The sequence below is a fragment of the Halichoerus grypus genome, chromosome 8, assembly GCF_964656455.1.
Source record: "Halichoerus grypus chromosome 8, mHalGry1.hap1.1, whole genome shotgun sequence".
In the NCBI taxonomy this organism is placed as follows: Eukaryota; Metazoa; Chordata; class Mammalia; order Carnivora; family Phocidae; genus Halichoerus; species Halichoerus grypus.
Genome location: NC_135719.1, coordinates 40,493,779 through 40,502,788, shown reverse-complemented (window position 1 = coordinate 40,502,788; position 9,010 = coordinate 40,493,779). Strand labels below are relative to the sequence as shown.

The following is a 9,010-nucleotide window of genomic DNA, read 5'->3' as shown; positions in this document are numbered from 1 at the left end:
CCAGACACCCCTCCATAAATATTTTTAAATCACCTTGTTAATTTCTATGAAAAAAAAAAAAAAACACTGGGATTTTAATTGGGATTGCATTAAATCTATAAATTAAGTTGGGAAGGATTGGATTCTTAACAATATTGATTTTTCCAATCCATAAATATTTATTTAGGTCTTCTTTAGTTTCTCTTATTTTGCTGTTTTCAGTATACCAAGCTTGCACATGTTTTGTTAATTTATACCAAGTATTTTGTGCTTTTTGTGCTATTGTAATGGTACTATTTTTTAAATTTCCAGTGGAATTTTTCATTGCAATATATAAATACAATTTATTTTTCTGTGTAGACTTTGTATCCTGTAACTTTGCTAAACTCATTTATTAGGGTAGCTTTTTTGTAGATATTTGTGATTTTCTACATAGACAATTATGTTCTTTGCTAACAGAGACAGTTTTATTTCTTCCTTTCCAATCTATATGCCTTTTATATCTTTTTCTTGACTTATTACACTGTTTAGGACATCCATTTAAATGTTCAACAGGAGTGCTAAGAGTGTACATCCTTGCTTGTTCTTAACTTAGAGAGAAAAGCATTCAGTGTTTCACCATAAAATATAACAGTGGAGGTAGGTTTTTAGTGGATATCTTTCATTGAGTTGAGGAAGTTCCCTTTAATTCTTAGTTTGCTGAGAAGTTTTTATAATGAATAAATACTGAATCTCTTCTATTCCTCTTAACTTCTTTTTTGTATTTCATATTTTTATCATTCATTATTGAATTCTTGATAATTTTTAGGCTTTATATTTCAGTTTAGTAATTCTCTCTTCGACATTGCCTACTCTGCCTTCGCTCTTGTCCTTTGAGGTTTTTAATTTGAACTATTACAGTTTTCATTTCTAGAAGTTTTATCTGGTTCATATTCAAATATGTTTAGTTAATTTTATTTCTTATTCTATCATCATATCTCAATATCTTTTTAAAACTTCTTTAAACATATTAAAGTACTTTTTTCTATTTTGGTTCCTATTCCATTTTATGCAGCATTTGTAGATTTCACCCTGCTATGTGTTGTTTCTGCTAATTCATGATCCTGTGGTTTGTTTCTTCATGAGTTTCTTCATTTTTTATTTTGAGTTTATGTTCCTTGGAATTCTTTGAGATTGTGTTTAAAATCTGTTATTCCAGAAAGGATTTTATTTGCTTCTGCCAGTCACCTACGGGTACTTCCAACTCAGAACACCTTTTTTTTTTTCCTAAGATTTTTTAAATTTATTTTAGAGAGAGAGAGAGAGAGAGTGGGAGAGAGCATGAGAGCAGGGTGAGGGGCAGAGGGAGAAGCAGGCCCCCTGCTGAGTAGGGAGCCCCAATGACCCCCCCCCACCCTCCCACTCACCCCCAACCCCCATCTCTGGGATCATGACCTGAGCCAAAGGCAGATGCTTAACTGACTGAACCACCCAGGTGCCCCCCAGAACTACTTTTAACTAAATTTTGGCTTGGGGTTTATCTAGTCACAGAGGGAATATGATTTGGGGCTTCCCTCTGCATGAGTGTTAGCTTGTGTTAAGAATCCTAGAAGACTTCTTTTATTCCCTGTGTTCCTAGTCCACCCGCAGCTATATGGGAAAGCCTTCTGTGCGTGAATTTTTTCGCTGTTTCTCTCCTAGAGCACTGACTTTTGAGAAGCCCCAAATTTGGGGTAGGGAAGGGTTCTTTGATGACCCCCAACCTAAGGCTTTTTCTTCTCTTTCTTTCTTTGTTTTGGTTCTCCTAAAATCAGAGCTTCAGACAAAGGCTTGCATGTAGTTAATTTGGGAAGTGATCCCAGGGAGCAGGAGTGAGGGATGGGGAGAGTGGAACAAAGAAAGAAGAGAAGCCAGTACAAGGTCACCTTATCAAGGGGACCTCTGATATTTCTTGATTGTCACAGGATCTTCTGAGGAGCCTTCTGAAATGGGGGCTAGAGGAAGAGACATTTATTATTTGCTTTTGTCACCCATTGGTCAAGAGTGGCCCTATAGACATTAACTTCCCCAGTTGTACATGTGTGAAAGCCCAAGAGATCCCCAAGGGGACCCTACCCTATGGAGTCAGAATAGACTCAGGCAGGAAGTGAGAAGTAGAACACAAGTGCCCAGGATGAGGTGGCACCTGCATGAGGCTGGGCAAAACCCATACAAGAGTGGTCACCTCTGCAGTGGGCAGAGTCAGAGTCAGGGCCAGAAAGACAGAAGTGGTGCTGAGGAGGCCCCATTGACACCCCAGGACCCCAGGGCACAGGCTCCAGTGTACGCTTATCCCTGGTGGGACCACATTCTCCTGTTATTCTGGCTTCTGACTGATTTTCTTACTTAACACCAGTTCATCTGTGCTTTAACATACGTGGTTTTTATATTCAGCATTTTTAGGGCGAGATTTCACTATTCAGCTAGTCTGCATATTGCCAGATACAGAAGTAAATGTCACTGTTTTCCAAATGCTTAATATGTACTTTAATATTGCTTCTAAAATTGTTGAGGGGCGCCTGGGTGGCTCAGTCGTTAAGCGTCTGCCTTTGGCTCAGGTCATGATCCCAGGGTCCTGGGATCGAGCCCCACGTTAGGCATCCCTCTCGGGGAGCCTGCTTCTCCCTCTCCCTCTGCTGCTCCCCCTGCTTGTGCTCCCTCTCTGTCTCAAATAAATAAATAAAATCTTTAAATAAATAAATAAATAAATACAGTAAAATTGTCGAATGTGGAAATCAAATATCCCTTTCTGGAGTTCCCAGAATCTACCTTTGTGCCCTGTTTTGGAAAACAGGCCAGTCAATAATAATAACAACAAAAGCTACCAGTTTGGTGTTTTTTTAAAGATTTTGTTTATTTATTTGACAGAGAGAGACACAGCAAGAGAGGGAACACAAGCAGGGGGAGTGGGAGAGGGAGAAGCAGGCTTCCTACCCAGTAGGGAGCCTGATGCAGGACTCGATCCCAGGACCCTGAGATCATGACCTGAGCTGAAGGCAGACGCTTAACTGACTGAACCACCCAGGTGCCCCCAAAAGCTACCAGTTTTTGAAGACTTACTATGTACCAGACACTGTGCTGAATGCTTTATAAGCATTATCTCAGTGAATCCTTACAACCGTATTAGGATAGTCACTTAAGTTCCTATTTTATAGATGAGGAAACTGAGGCCTACGGAGGTTGCCCAAGACCACATAGTATACAAGTGGTTGAGCCAGAATTTAGTCCAGAGCTTCCCCACTTTCACTACATAGTCTGCCTTTCCACAGAAAAGCCTTCCCTTCTTCCCATAGTTGCTTTTCTCAAAACATACAGTCAACCCAGAGGAGTGCTTAAGCCCTAGGGTCCCTTGGCAGCCGACTAGGAGTAGGCAAGCTAAGTTTGAGGGAGCCAGTAGACACACACAGAGTTTCCTGTCTACCCAAGAAAACTGCAAGGGCCCAGTAGGCCTTTGAAGGCCAATGCTGGCAACTGCCAGTTCCAGGCAAATCATGCACCTTCATTCTTGCAGATTGGTTACTGTCCCTGCTGGAGCTCCGTGGAAGAGGTAGGGAATCCAGGCCCAGGGAATGGGTGCAGAGCTAGAGCCAGCTGCCCCTTCACCCTATCCTGGGGCCCACCCGGTAAGCATTTCACTCTTTTCTGGTTGATATAGTCAAAGTAAAAAGTGTGAGCCTTAAAAACAAGATAGCCCATTATGTAATCAGCAAAAATGGGCTTATTCAGGAATAGCAGAGGAGTTGCAATTCAGGACATTCCAACTATGGCAAAGTATAGGCCAGTCTGAAGAACAAAGGAGAGGGGCTTGGGAGGGGTTGTTCTCAATGAAAGTTCATTGCAGTAGCGTAAGAGTTTGGGATTGTGGTGATTTCTCATTAGCTGGGTTGTTGCTGAACAAGGAAAGAATCTTCCTTCTTGGGCGCCTGGGTGGCTCAGTCATTAAGCGTCTGCCTTCAGCTCAGGTCATGATCCCAGGGTCCTGGGATCGAGCCCTGCATCAGGCTCCCTGCTCAGTGGGAAGCCTGCTTCTCCCTCTCCCACTCCCCCTGCTTGCGTTGTCTCTCTCTGTCAAATGGATGAATAAAATCAAAAAAAAAAAAAAAAGAATCTTCCTTCTTCCTGGAGTATGTAAAGTAAGCTGTGATGAGTGGTATGTGAGTGAGAACCCTCCCTTTACTGCTTCCTGATGCCATTTTGAATTAGGTTTTCTTTGTTTATTTTCAAAAAAGCAAGGTTCAGCCTGAGGATTGGATTCAGAAGGTGTAGGGTTCCTTCTGGCTAAATGTGTGGGGTGTGGAGGTGGAGACAGATCGCTAGAAGATTCTGAGGGAACTAGAACATTGCTGGGTAACCTTGTGGCTTGTGGGAGGTGAGGGTAGAGTTCCTATTAGTGTGTATATACATTAACCATAGAACCTCAGTGTGGGTGACTCTTGTTTTACAGATCACTAAACTGAGGTCCACAGACCAGGGGCCTAAAGAAAGAGCCAGATTCAAAAGTAGGCCTTCTTACCCTCAGTGCAGGGCCAACCGTCCTCTCTGCACCATATCTGTTTGTCTACGTGGCAGTCGGTGGTTATATAAACATGTTTATTAATTTGAATGCATGTGTTTGTGTTTCATGAATAAATGCAAAAGTATATGTATATGTCAGGGGCTGGGAGGGTTATGTCACCAGGCTGAGCAGACTACAACATGAGGACACACATCCCTCTTTGGGATCCAAGCCATGTTTGGAGAAAACAAGTGCTTTCTCATGCACAGGGACCAGGGGAAGAAAGTGACCCATGTGGCTGACCTGTGCCGTGGACCACGTGTAATCTCGTGGCTGGCTGGGGTCTTGGGTTGCCATTATCCTCAGCCACCCCAGGACCACCTGCAGTGACAGCCATCACCCTTCCTGGGTGCTGAGGCGGTACTGCTCAGGTCCCCAAGGCCTTGCGGGTTGGCCAGAGAGATGTCTGTCCTCCCCTCCTACCCCGTGCCCTCCAACTCTTCTCTGACTACTCTGGTCTCCTGACCCCAGCCCTTATTTCAGGAGGAGGATGCTGGTCTTTCCACCTGGACCTTGAGCTCTCAGAGGCAATTATCACTTCTCTCATGGCTCCCACAGAGCTGGCATTTTGTCTAGGATGGGTTGATAAACGTGTGGAGTCGCAGAGCCACAGGGCATGCCCCTGCCCACGTGTCCCTGCCCTCAACGTCGACCCCAACCCTGCCCCTTCTTCTCTTACAGTGAATACAGTTCAGGAAGTCATAAAACTGAGTCAACCCACCTCTCACCACCACTGACATTCACTTAGTCACTAAGTACTGCTGACGCACGAGTGCCTCTGAAGAGTGGGCATGTCAAGTTTGGGACAGGAAATGCAATGGGTGAGTCCTAGACATCCTGTCATACCGTAAGATGCTGTGAAACACCGCCAGGATCATGTCAAAAGAACACAGGAGCCAACCTGAGTATGCTTCCACTAGCCAAAGGCAGGATTATTTGAGTATCAGTAAGAATAATAACTGTAATGTATTGCTTGACACCCATCAAACATGTTTAAATCCACTGATTCATATATATTTTAAAAAATAACTCATTTGTCACTTTAGGAGGATGCTAGGCAACTGATGAATGAAAGAAAAGCATCAAATATTTATCCTGTCTTTTCTACATGATCTCTCCCTCAGGGTAACTAATCAATGAAGGAAGTTTCACTTTGTAGAAGTATGCCTGCTAATAAAAGAAAAACAGGCAGTTGCAGTAGTGCTCTCCGAGTTCCTGTCTCCCTCCCCGCGCCACCCGGGATGGCCTCCCAGAAGCGCGACCCAGCTGCCGCCAGCGTCGCCGCCGCCCGCAAAGGAGCCGAGCCCAGCGGGGGCGCCGCCCGGGGCCCCGTGGGCAAGAGGCTACAGCAGGAGCTGATGACCCTCATGATGTCTGGTGACAAAGGCATATCTGCCTTCCCTGAATCCGACAACCTTTTCAAATGGGTGGGGACCATCCATGGGGCAGCAGGCACAGTGTATGAAGACCTGAGGTGTAAGCTCTCCCTGGAGTTCCCCAGTGGCTACCCTTACAACGCGCCCACGGTTAAGTTCCTCACACCCTGCTACCACCCCAACGTGGACACCCAGGGGAACATCTGCCTGGACATCCTGAAGGACAAGTGGTCTGCCCTGTATGATGTCAGGACCATCCTGCTGTCCATCCAGAGCCTGCTAGGAGAACCAAACATTGATAGTCCTTTGAACACGCATGCTGCCGAGCTCTGGAAAAACCCCACAGCCTTTAAGAAGTATCTGCAAGAAACCTACTCAAAGCAGGTCTCCAGCCAAGATCCCTGACCATCCAGCCTCTCTCTTTGTGTTGTCTTTTTATTTTCTCCTTAGATAGTCTTTCTCTTCATTTCTGTCTAGGACTCTGTATCTTAAGCTGTGGTATCATTTTTGTTTTGTTTCTGTTTTTTAAAAATTAAGTCTCTGGTTGAGCCCTTGTGATGAATATATTAAATAAATACATTGGGTTTTTTTAAAAAAAAAGAAAAACAAATTTATGTTTAAAATATCACTATTTTGGGGGCGCCTGGGTGGCTCAGTCGTTAAGCGTCTGCCTTCGGCTCAGGTCATGATCCCAGGGTCCTGGGATTGAGCCCCACATCGGGCTCCCTGCTCCGCGGGGAAGCCTGCTTCTCCCTCTCCTACTCCTCCTGCTTGTGTTCCCTCTCTCGCTATGTCTCTCTCTGTCAAATAAATAAATAAAATCTTTAAATAAATAAATAAATAAATAAAATATCACTATTTTGCAACCCCCCCCGAATCTAGGCAGTAATCATCAATGGTGCATATGTCACAAAAAGAGAGGCAACCCAAAATTTGGGTTTTCCTGATGGAAGCACACATCACCACCTAGGAAGCAGTCTCAAAAAAAAAAAAAAATTGAATCAAATTTGTTCAATTTACAGAAAACACAGAAGGCAAAAGAACATATGAAATTGTACCAAAGGGATGCAATTAGCCCAATCCAGAATGCGGCAAACAATGAGGATGAATGACCTAATCTCTTCCACAAAACAATGTTGCAAGAGAGAAAACAGAGATAGTGGGGAACTTATAGATTGAAGATTTGTCGACCAAGCACTATACGTAGATATTATTTGGATCCCAAATCAAACAACTATTAAAAAAATGAGAGAAAAGAAAATTCTAAGATAATAGAAGAAATATAAACTGACTGGATAGCTGTTTCTATTAATGGATTATTATTCATTTTTTGGTATGATAATGTAGTATTTTTAAAATTTCTTATCTTTTGGAGCTACATACTGAAATATTTACAGATGAAATGATATGATGTCTTGAGCTTGCTTCAAGTAATCCAGGGGTTGTAGGAAGAGTGGGTGAGGGTATAGGTGAGACAAGATTGGCCATATGATACAGGGGTGCCCAGAGATTCATTTTACTATTTCCTCTATTTTTGTATATATCTGAGATTTTCCACAGTAAGTTTAAAAGAAATTTTTTTAAAGATTTTATTTATTTATTTGTCAGAGACAGAGAGAGAGCAAGCACAAGCACGGGGAGAGGCAGGCAGAAGGAGAAGCAAGCTCCTTGCTGAGCAAGGAGCCCAACGTGGGACTTGATCCCAGGACCCCAAGATCATGACCTGAGCTGAAGGTAGACGCTTAATGGACTGAGCCACACAGTCGTCCCTCCACAGTAAGTTTTTTAATGCTTCTGTATTCATTTGTTATAGCTATAGCCAAGTCTGTTGGCTGTGTAACAAACGGCCCTGCAAAACTCAGAATTTTGTCCACCTTTGAAGAGGTGCTGAACTACCAAGAGGACTTGGCCATCTGACATCAGCCAACTTCAGTCATTGGCCACTCTGCTGCTGGCCTAAAGGACACATGAGGGAAGTAGCCACAGTCAGAGGGGAGGAGGCTCTGCATGGACCCAACAAACAGTGTCGGCTCCCACTAAAGGATGACGTGGCTACTGCTGCTGAACAACGTCCACCACACCCCCCATTTAACACCATTCCTCAAGGAGACCAACCACCTCCTCAGGGGCAAGTTAACCTGGGGGACAAGTTAATGATTCTGGGCCCCTTCCATCCCGCAAGGGTAGCGCTTATTCCAAAAATCATCTTAACCAAATATTTAATGCCAACCAGTAAGAAGAAGTATATTCATTTCAATCTCCAGACTCAAGTCACTCCAGAAAGGTTATGCTGAGAGCCGTTGATCATGTTTTCCTACAGAGATTGTACTACCATCCCGATTGAGCTAAGGTCTTAGGTTACTATACTCCCTCCCATCTATGAAACAATGTCCTGGGATTCTTTACTCTGCTTTCACTTGCAGTCTGTACATGAATGTACATGGATTTAAGCCATCTCAGCACTGTCTTGACTAGCTTTGGAAAGTCTTCTGTATTTGGGGTGGAATGTTGCTGGATGGAAAACTTTGCTATTAGCCAAATGATGGTTGAGGTTATAAAAGCCTGCTAAATGCCATTATAAAATGATTATTTGTGCTATCCTAAAAACAAACAAACAATTCTCAGAAGCTTAAAACAATAATCACATATTGTCATGCTCTGGGGTCTGTAGGTCAGCTGTCCCTTGAGGCTCCAAGCTACAGGTGGAGTTGAGGTGTGCTCGACATGGCTTTCATTCTCCTTGGACCTGTAGCCATCCAGGGCAAATGATCTGTTCCTGGAGAGTCATTCCAGGGCCCAGATAGAAGGGGCAGCGCTATCTGAGGTCTGTTCTTATCAGGGTAGATGATTGTAGCTCAAGAGGGCATGTCCTACTGAGCAAGCACATTTCAAAGCTTCTCTTGTCAGATTCACAGACTTCCTATTTATTGGCCAAAGCAAGTCACATGGACAAACACGAAGTCAAAAGTGGGAAAATGTTATTTATCCACTATGACAAAGATGTGGATGGAGAATTCTATTATAGTGGAGCAAAGATTTGGGTCAATGATTCATTCTATCTCAGCCCCTTCAGCTCCAGGCA

The 9,010-nt window shown here is 43.7% G+C and overlaps 1 pseudogene; it reads left to right on the top strand.

The window, feature by feature from the left end:
* The first annotated feature begins 5,752 nt into the window (after positions 1 to 5,752).
* LOC118528620 (ubiquitin-conjugating enzyme E2 C pseudogene) lies at positions 5,753 to 6,515 on the top strand (annotated as a pseudogene).
* The last annotated feature ends 2,495 nt before the right edge of the window (positions 6,516 to 9,010 follow it).